Below are 9,962 nucleotides of genomic sequence, written 5' to 3'. Positions count from 1 at the left end.
CATTTGAGTTTGAATTCATTCAAGGTCTAAAAAAGCTCACGTCTCTAAAATTCGACCTTCAATAAATAACCCCCTTGACATGATATAATAACTGCTCTAGAAGACTAACCTGAGCTCCTTCCTGATTGGATGTTACAGTTGCTGTATGCGTCCATAGTTATACTTACGTTAATAAAGTGTATTGCTGACTTTACCGGACATTTTACCTTTAATATGCTCTTTTTAAAGGTAATTTAAAAAAAAGCATTTGGCAAAATAAAATAGATTGTAAAGTCAGTGGGCAAATAAATACTTTATTTGTGACCATAACTCGATCATTTAGATTTTGGAAGCTGCTTGATGAAATTGTGCAAAGACGCAAGTCTCATTAAATACTCCTGGTCCCCCCAGGAGGTAACCGTGACAACCAGAAGAAGGGGACACCTGTGCATTAGCATTCATCTTTCTGCCTACCTCCTCCCCACACCAGGTCTGTGAATATAGAAAAGAAATATGATTAAACAAGCAAAGCAGCCTCCCACAGCAAACAGTACATTGCTACCAACAGCTGTGCCCAACCCTAATATCAAAGGCCATGCAGGCAAGGGGGGGGGGGGCTCGGCAACAGAAAGATTAGAGAGAGAGAGAGCAGCAAGAAAAGGAAGACCCCAGCAACAGAAACAAGGCAGAGGAACAAGAAGGGATATAGAACAAATGCAATAAAGACTAAACAAGAGGGGGATGTCCAAGAAAAGAGGAATGGAGGAGGCAACAGACTTTGTCTGGTCTGTGCTTTTTTAACATCAAAAAAAGATGACTCTTGGAAGAAAGTGCATTTAAAAAAGAGGGAATCAACAACTTGCCATTGTATTTTAATTAGGGATGCACCGAATCCAGGATTCGGTTAGGGATTCAGCCAGGATTCGGCCTTTTTCAGCAGGATTCTGATTCTGTCTAATCCTTGTGCCTGGCAGAACCAAATATGAATCTTAATCTGCATATGTAAATTAGGGGCGGGTAGGGAAATCACATGATTTTTCATCACAAAAGAAGATTTTTTTTCCACTTTTTCCTTTCCTGACCCTAATTTATACATGCAAATTCAGATTCAGTTTGGTATTTGGCCGAATCTATCACCAAGGATTCAGGGATTCGGCCGAATCCCAAATAGTGGATTCAGTGCATCCCTAATTTTAATTAGTTATTTGATCTAGTTATAGCAGTAGCAAATAAACCCAATCTATACTGCACATTTTTATCATTGAAACTCTTATGTGTTGGGCGTGCTGAGAATGCCTACAGGAATGGCAGAAAATTAATGCAAACAAATGAACTTGCTTACTGCAGATCCATGTTTATACCCACACATACTTGAATAAAATACACTACTAACATTCCACCTATACATACAATCAACCCTTCAATCTCCCTCCTTGTCTGAACTGCATCTAATCCAATTTCCCCTACCAATGACATCCCCTTACCATCATATCAGCATCATTCATTACTAGTAAAAGTCATTTATTTCCTATATTTACATATATACAGGTTTTTGAGTGAAATAGGCAAAATGAAACAAGTGATTGGGGTGGGTGATGACAAGAGGCTGGGGTAGGGTAAACAGCGATATAAATGGAGAAGGGAATGATGGGAATGAAGAAAGACATGGAAGTAATAGGTGATCAAAATGTGCTGGAATAGGAAAGAATCATCACTTACTAAAATGCAATACAGATGTTTTTATGCAAAATCATATGAAAATATACCTTGGGGCAAAATTCACTAAAAGGGTGAATTTTTCACCTGTGAAGTGGCGCCTCGGCAGCTGAACGCTGGTGAAGTTTCGCTAGTATAAAATCATCAGGGCGAGCATTTCATCGCTAACTTTCGCTAGCGTTCATTTCTGCCTAGTGAAACTTCGCTAATACACTTACGCTTAGGTCAATTTGAATAGGGCAGGTAACTATAGGGCATATATATACATATGTCTTTATTACTGATGTTGGTGAAATTGCTTGAAATGGCCACTTATTATTAAAAATGTCCAAGGAAGCAAAATAAAGGCAAAAGAGATCCTCTATTGTCCTGAACATGAGCTGACTAAACAAATGTGGCATGCCCCTCAAATTGTTAAAAAAACATTAAAACAAAAATGTATACCAGTTACAACTTTTAAAAACAATCTTACTTATTTGAAAAAACGCTAGCGTTTTTTTTTTTAATAATGTCTCTAACTTTTCGGCATGCAGAATATGATGTCACTGACATACGATTGAGAAGGATGTAGCTTCAACTTATCATTTCAGGAGGTCTAAGCTGGTGAAGGAAACTCTGGCAAAACTTATTGAAAAATTTGCACTTTAGTGAATGATCGGTTGCCTGATCGAAAATGCGCCTGGCGAAAGAGAGCGAAACTTCACCTGCGAAAGTCTTTTTCGCTATCGAATTGTCCTCTACTCCTGTTAGTAATTTGGTGATCCCTGCGGATTGGATTAATGAAATTTATAATAATTTATATATTTATAAGAAAATATATTCTAGGACAAAAACAATATTTTTCAACTGAACATTTTTAGAATAAATTCCATGAGAAAAACATTGGAAAAATGGTTTGTTTATTGCAGGAAAACAAGCACAAGTAACCAGTAAAAAATAAAAGTTTGCCACCTTGGAAAGAGACTGAGGTATTAGAACACTTTTTAGGGATGAAAGATATAAGGGACCGTCTTGGCATTCAGGGCCCAAATTCAAGCTGTAGCTTAGTTTGCCAGTATTCCTTTAAAGGAGAAGGAAAGGCTAAAATTAAGTATGCTTTATGAGAAAGGTCTATATAAATACACCAGTAAACCCTCAAAGTAATACTGCTCTGAGTCCTCTGTCAAAAGAAACACAGCATTTCTTTCCTTCTATTGTATATACATGGGCATCTGTATCAGACTTCCTGTTTTCAGCTTAAACCACCAGGGCTAGGGCTTGAGCATGCTCAGTTTGCTCCTCTACCCCTCCCTCGTCCCATCCCTGCTGTAATCTGAGCTCAGCGCTGTAAGTAAGCAGGGAGAGACTCAGGCAGGAAGTGATGTCACACCAAGCTTATATGGCAGCTGCTATCCTAAACAAACAGAAACAGTGTCTAGAGCTGTTTACTCAGGTATGGTAAAGCATTCTGCAGAGTAAATATAGCGTTCTAGCTTGCACTATTGTGACTAATCTGTTGGCAATAAACTGTCTTGGAGCTTTCCTTGTCCTTTAAAGCACTGACTAAGGCAGGGAGTGTTTAGCAGGACCAAATCAGTTATCTTAGTGATCCACCAGTGGCTCATGGCAACATGTTGCTCACCAATCCCTCGCATGTTGCTTCCAGTAGCCTCATAGCAGATGCTTATTTTTGAATTCTAGGCTTAGAGGAAAGTTTTTGTTGCATAAAAACCAAGTTCGGACCCCCGCCCTACAGGTAACTTTAACTTTTGCAGGCTGCAGTTCACAGCCAGATATTTACTTGAGCCTTTTAAAAAAACCTTTTTATTAGCTCAACTACATTTTAACCAGGAACTTCTAGATTAGGTTGCAGAGAGCAAACATTAAGGTGATATGCGTAGCTGAAACACCTGTTCAAACAATTATTGTTCATTGAATATCTGTATTAATCTGCCATGCCAACAAGAAATCAGTGGGAAACTTCCCATCAGAATATTGTCAAACATGGCATGTTTTTTTTGTATAGTTTGGCTTCTCAAGTATGTGATTTATATGAGTTGTTCTGCATATCTAGCTGTGTTTTTGCTCATATAAAGAGGTCCCCAGGTTTTGATGCAGAACTTGGCTCAGGGTCCTCTTTCCCAAGAAGGATAACTGAGGACCCACTACTGACAGGGCTGCTACCTTTGCAACCGATTATTAAGTAAATGCATGTACTGTACGGTATATATGGGACAACCTAAGATAACTGCTTTCATGGCTGCTGGAAAGAAGTTGCAAAGGTTTTGGGTAGGATTTAAGGATACAGACAAAGGCAGTTTACAAATGTACTACCTTCTGTTTTCCATTACCGTAGCACAGTTGAAAATAAAACATTTTCTTCCTGTTTTTAGTCGACACTACTGATCTATGCATTCTTTATGACACTTATTTAAGTTTAAATTACTACTAGGAAATAACCTTGACATATATCTCACAACACTATTGCTAAATAATAGATATTCCATTTTACTGCTCAGTGATAAAGATGTTGTAGAGCTGGAAGAAAAAAATATCCTGGAGGGTTCCTCTTACTTATTAATGGCATTGCCATTTGTAGGAGAAGCTTTATTCAAATGTTATTACATTTTAGATGTCAAGGTTTCGTCTGCAGCATATCTAATAGCTGGTGGTGCTGTTTAAGTGAATCCTGTGCAAAACATCACACACACAGGAGGGACTGCACATGGCAAAGTGATCTTTGAGCTAAGATGGAGAAATCTTTGTTTTTTTCGCATGACAGACATGACATGACAAAATACACCATAGCACTCCTAGGCACAACATATTACAAAATTTGTTTCAACAGAAATAAATGTGTCATTATTTATTTAAATGGAAAACCATGGTGGGACATGGTAAATCATCTAAACACATTCCTCCTGTGTATAAACACAGGCAGAGAAAAGGCCTAGCTCTTTTCTATTACAGGCTTCAGCCTGTGTGCACACACAGAGGAGATTTTGGTGTGAAAATGCATACTTTCACATTTCCATGCCAAAATACAAAGGACAAAGTTAGTCTTGGACTAACTTTTTCTCTGCCTGGTTATAATTCTACGTAGACAGAGAATGTGCCCACTTTAGTCAGCTGGGCATGCTCTACAGCAGTATTCCCCGACCAGTGGCTTACGGGAAAAATGTTACTCATCAACCCCTTAGATGTTGCTCCAGTGATCTCAAAGCAGGTGTTTATTTTTCAATTCTTGGCTTGGATGCATAAAAACCAGACATGCTGTCAAACACAGCCTCCCTTAAGCTGGCCATAGATGCAAAGATCAGATCGTACGAATCGAGGATTCGTACGATTTTCGGACCGTGTGTAGAGAGTCCCGCCTTTTTTAGTCTGGAGGAGATCGTCGTTTGGTCGATCGGACAGGTTAAAAGATTTGTCGGCTGACGATAATATCTCTGCATGTATTGCCGATCGTACGATTTTCAGAGGGAGACTGTCACTAGCTTTGGTCGAACATAACTTTCGTATGATTGCTGTCAGGGGCAGAACATCGGCTGATCTATTCTTTTGTACTTTAGATCTTTGTGTCTATGGCCAGCTTTAGGTTGCCAGTCCACTACCAAACAGCCAATCACAGCCTTTATTTGGCAATTTGATTATTGATGAAGCTTTACAACATTTTCTCCTACAACAGCACCCGGTAACTCCCGTCTTTTACATCTAACCAAAAATCCACAAGGATTTGAAACATCCACCTGGTCGACCTATAGTGGCCAGTAGCGATTCAGTACTCGCTCCCCTCTCAATATATTTGGATAAGATTTTACAGCCCTTTGTGACACAAACTAAATCTTATTTAAAAGACACAACCCAGTTATTGGGAATTCTCAAGACATTGAGAATACCAGAGGAGGGAACTCTGGTTACGATGGATATCCAGAGCCTTTATACATCAATTATGCATGAAGAGGGGTTATACGCCATTAAGAAGGTTCTTGATTCCAATGATGCTTATTCACAGGAGGCTAAAGAATTTTTCTTGTCTCTGTTAAATATTGTCTTGAGAGAAAACTATTTCCTTTTTCAGGATAGTTTCTTTCAACAGCTACAGGGGACCACAATGGGGAGCAATGTGGCCCCTACATATGCGAACCTATATATGGATTTCTTCGAGCATATGCATGTATACACTAACTTGAATTTTATACAATATTGTCAACTGTAAAAGAGATACATTTACGATATAGTCATGATATGGACAGGTACAACAGACAGTTTGATGGTTTTTTGTGGACAGCTGAATTCAGCTGTACCGACTATAAAATTCACAATGACACATGATTCTGCAAGAATTAATTTTCTCGATGTAACAATACAAAGAGATAATGGTTTTCTCACAACTGATCTATATAAAAAAGAGACGGACCGTAATAGTTTGTTGCAATACTCTAGTTTCCACCCAACCCCATTGAGAAATAATCTACCTAAAACACAATTTATGAGAGTAAAACGTATAACCTCAGATGAACATACAGGTAATATGAGAATGGGGGAGATGAAAAATAGATTTTTGGAGAGGGGTTATCCTGAAACACTCCTTAATGCCTGTATGCAGGAAGTGAAAGATATGCCCAAGAATAAACTAATGGAACAGAAAGAGAAAAAAGAGACACAGAGATTGGCTTTTGTTAGCAAATTTAATGTGGCCAGTAATCATGTACATAAAATAATTACAAAACATTGGCACATTCTGCAGACGTGTGCTCCACAAGTCCCGGCATTTAGAGAAGTTCCCTTAATGGCATACCAACGGGGTAGAAATTTGAGAGATATGGTCATAAAAGCAGATGTGGGACCTACAAAGTAAGGAATACAAAGGTTTTTGGGAACTCCCAGAATGGGAACATTCCCATGCCTGAATTGCGCTAATTGTAATAACATTACAAAAGGAACAACTTTTACACATCCACACACGGGAAAGGTGATTAAATTTAACAACTTTTATACATGTGATTCAACATATGTCATATATTTAATTAAGTGCCCATGTGGATTGGCATATGTGGGAGAAACAACACAAAAAGTCAAAGACAGAATTAAACAACATAAGTCTAATATTAGATGCCACTATACACATTTGCCTATCCCGGCACATTTTGTGGAAGCCCGACAGTAAGCCAATTAAGATACCAAGTGATTGATATAGTGTGGGCCCTCTGAGACGTGGGGGAAATAGAGTGCAACTGCTAAAGAAAATGGAAATGAAATGGATATTAAGATTGGGTACGTTGACCCCTGGGGGATTAAATAGAGAATATACTCCCGAATTATTTATTTGAGATGGTATTTTCTTGTATCGTGCTTTTAGTGTAACAAAATGTATTTTTACTACGTATACAATGTTTCTAGATATAATAGACAATGTTTCAATTATTAAGCAATCTTTACTAGCTTTGAATTGCTCATACTCATGTATTTTTCTTAAACTTTTCTTATATTTTAGAAGTATATTGCTCCTATCCTGGGAATTGCTGGTGTCCTGACAAACGTAGACATCCAGAACTCCAGTGACAGAGCAAATATGTGAGTCACATGAGATTTTAAAACTCATCACTACGGATTATAATGCTACAGTATCACATTGTGTTTCACAAAAATGTTTCTAAAATGTTCACAGTCAAGATATATTATATTGGATTTTTATCACAATTTTTAAACTTTTTTAATTCTTATATAATTCTGAATGATTATTAACACAATGGATTATTTTATTACCAATGTATTGAGCTGTTTGAAAGTTAATTTTGCACAAATTTTCATGGACACTTTACAGAGACTGCTGGGAATTGAGTCTCTTAATTGGGAGGTGGTGACTAATTGTTAAATCCTCCCACTAAGCACCTGGCAATCACCTTTAAAAAGCACGTTTGTTACACATTTTGTTTGGCTTGATAAAGGACTGGAATAGTCCGAAACGTTGCCATTGTTGCACGAATAAAACGTTTTTTTCACATATCGGAGTGCTGCTGCAATTGTTTACCCAGCCTTTATTTGGCAGGGACTTTTTTAATGCTTATGCAGCTCCCCAGCTTGTGCAGCTCCCCAGCCCCCCAGCTTATTTGAATGTGGCTCACAGGTAAAATAGATTGGGGACCCCCGCTCTACAGTGTTTTTATTAAGACAAGACACTTCTCCCCAATTGCTCTTTGTTGGAAGTGCCTCCGGTTGTTTCTTACAGAAAGGTAAGAATTTTTTGCACAGTAACCCTATAGTAAATTTTTTTAATCAAAAGTGAATTTCCCATGTATAGATGGTATATGACACCGGATAAGATTCAGCAAGCCTTCCCCAACTCATCCAACTTATGCTGGAGATGCCAACGTGCCGTAGGGACGATGTTACATATTTGGTGGGACTGCCCACTAGCACAAACTTACTGGCACAAAATCCGGGACCACATATACCAGTCCACAGGCATACTCACCCCACTTCAACCTGCAAATGTTCTTATTGGGCTTATTATTGGATTATCCAAATACTCCTGGCAAGTAGGAGCCTTTTAGCACGCTGCTGGAAACAGAATGTCCTACCCTCAATCCAAGAAATATCCAAGGAGGTTGAACGCATCCAACTGTATGAACGAGTATTTTACTTTTATCAACAAAAGACATAACAACGCTAAATTAACGATAACCACAGATAACTCCTACGAGACTTTTATGCTGAGGTGCCGTTATGAATCCTTGTTGCAACATATTTATAATGTGTATTGCACCTTTAAAATCATCTAGCTATATGACTTATCGTACCTGTGTGTGGTAGCCAGATCTCCTCCTCTTTTTCTTCTCCTCTTCCTTCCTCTCTTCTCTCTCCCCTTTCCTGAAAAATGATTGTAAAAATTATTAAAAATTGTTAAAAAAAAAGTGAATTTCCCTTGGCCCCTTCTATGAGTTTTTTTAATTCGAGTCAAGATGAATTTTTCATGCTTTTTCACCTGGGGCCAGTAGAATTTTTTAAAATTGCAACAATTTTTACTATAATTTATAATGGGGTTATACCATTGAAAATGGTGATAAATGAAAAAAAAAACCTTTCATGGAAGTGAAAAAAATTGCTCCTGCAGTAACAAACACCTCTGGTAAATCTGTTCCATAGTCTCACTGAGCTGTACATCAAGGCACAAGGATGCTAGCTCATAGAAACCACCCCACAAATATATTTTTTCCATAATCTGAGTATAATGAGCATGAGGAAGATAGTTGGTAAAGGCCAAGAATTAACATGAAAATGGTGTAAAGGTTTGCAGAGACTGCTCCTTACTGTTATTTGTAGCCAAAGATTAAACAAAAAGGTAAATTGATTGCATAAACCACAGCCTCATAGAATTCGAAATGCTTAAGGCTGTTTTTTGTGCAATACCTTTTCTTTAGATAAATCTTTTTTTAAATTGCACCACTTTTTGTTGTGGATGGTCTGGTGTGTGCCAGCCTATACAACTATGGATTAATAGTGTTGGTCACCTTTTATTTATTTGGGCTCTGTGCACCTGGACTCACATAAGATATGGAGAATTTACCCCAATGAATAACTGTTGGATTATTCCTCATATCTTTGGTCATGTCCCTGGCACTGCCATGATGTTGGTAATTTTTGCTCGCCCAGGGAAATAATTTTAGGGCACAGGGGGATTTCAGTCATGAAAATTACCCGTGCTTTTCAGATTAGAATATAAAAATATGCGTATAACTAGAATCCTAAACACTGAAGTCCTATGTTTGTATTCTGACAAAGTGAATTTAAAAAATGAAAATAGTCATATTCAGGGTATACAAGAAGAATTACATATACCCAAATGCTCTCTGCCTGACTTATGCCACTGGTTGCCACAGCAATACTTACCCTGCCCATAGATTTCAAGATGAAGCGTGAATTTCTGTGCTGCTCTATTGCACTTTGCCTTCCTTGTGAATCGGCTCTTAAAAGAAAGAGATAGTTTAAACAAACCACCCTATGGCTTATAATGTATTTTATTTATATGTTGTTGCTCATAGGACCACCGTTGTTGCAAATCATTGCAAATATCTCTTTGGCCACTAGATGATTAATTTACCAAGTGGAAGGCAAAGGAACAATAGCACAAAAATTCCAGTCTTTTTGCACTTTGCAACCTGCCTTCAACTCTCTTTGAATAGCCCCAAGTCTCTAAGCTCTGTTTCTAAGCACAGCCACCTGTCACCACCCTCTTGAATACAATGTTTGGCAGCAAATATTCACAAGGAGCAGTAAAGACAGGG

General features: G+C 38.1%; 1 long non-coding RNA gene across 1 annotated transcript; it reads right to left on the bottom strand.

Moving 5' to 3' along the window:
• Window positions 1-290: 290 nt before the first annotated feature.
• On the bottom strand, window positions 291-9,645 carry LOC108696756. The gene is made up of 3 exons (XR_001932322.2): window positions 9,568-9,645; window positions 8,478-8,547; window positions 291-471 (listed from the first exon to the last, which is right to left on the bottom strand). It is a non-coding gene; the product is annotated as an uncharacterized LOC108696756 (long non-coding RNA).
• Between the last annotated feature and the right edge of the window lie 317 nt (window positions 9,646-9,962).

Source organism: Xenopus laevis, chromosome 1L, assembly GCF_017654675.1.
Source record: "Xenopus laevis strain J_2021 chromosome 1L, Xenopus_laevis_v10.1, whole genome shotgun sequence".
Taxonomy (NCBI): Eukaryota; Metazoa; Chordata; class Amphibia; order Anura; family Pipidae; genus Xenopus; species Xenopus laevis.
The sequence above is the reverse complement of the archived record's forward strand: the minus strand, read 5'-3'. Positions and strand labels throughout refer to the sequence as shown.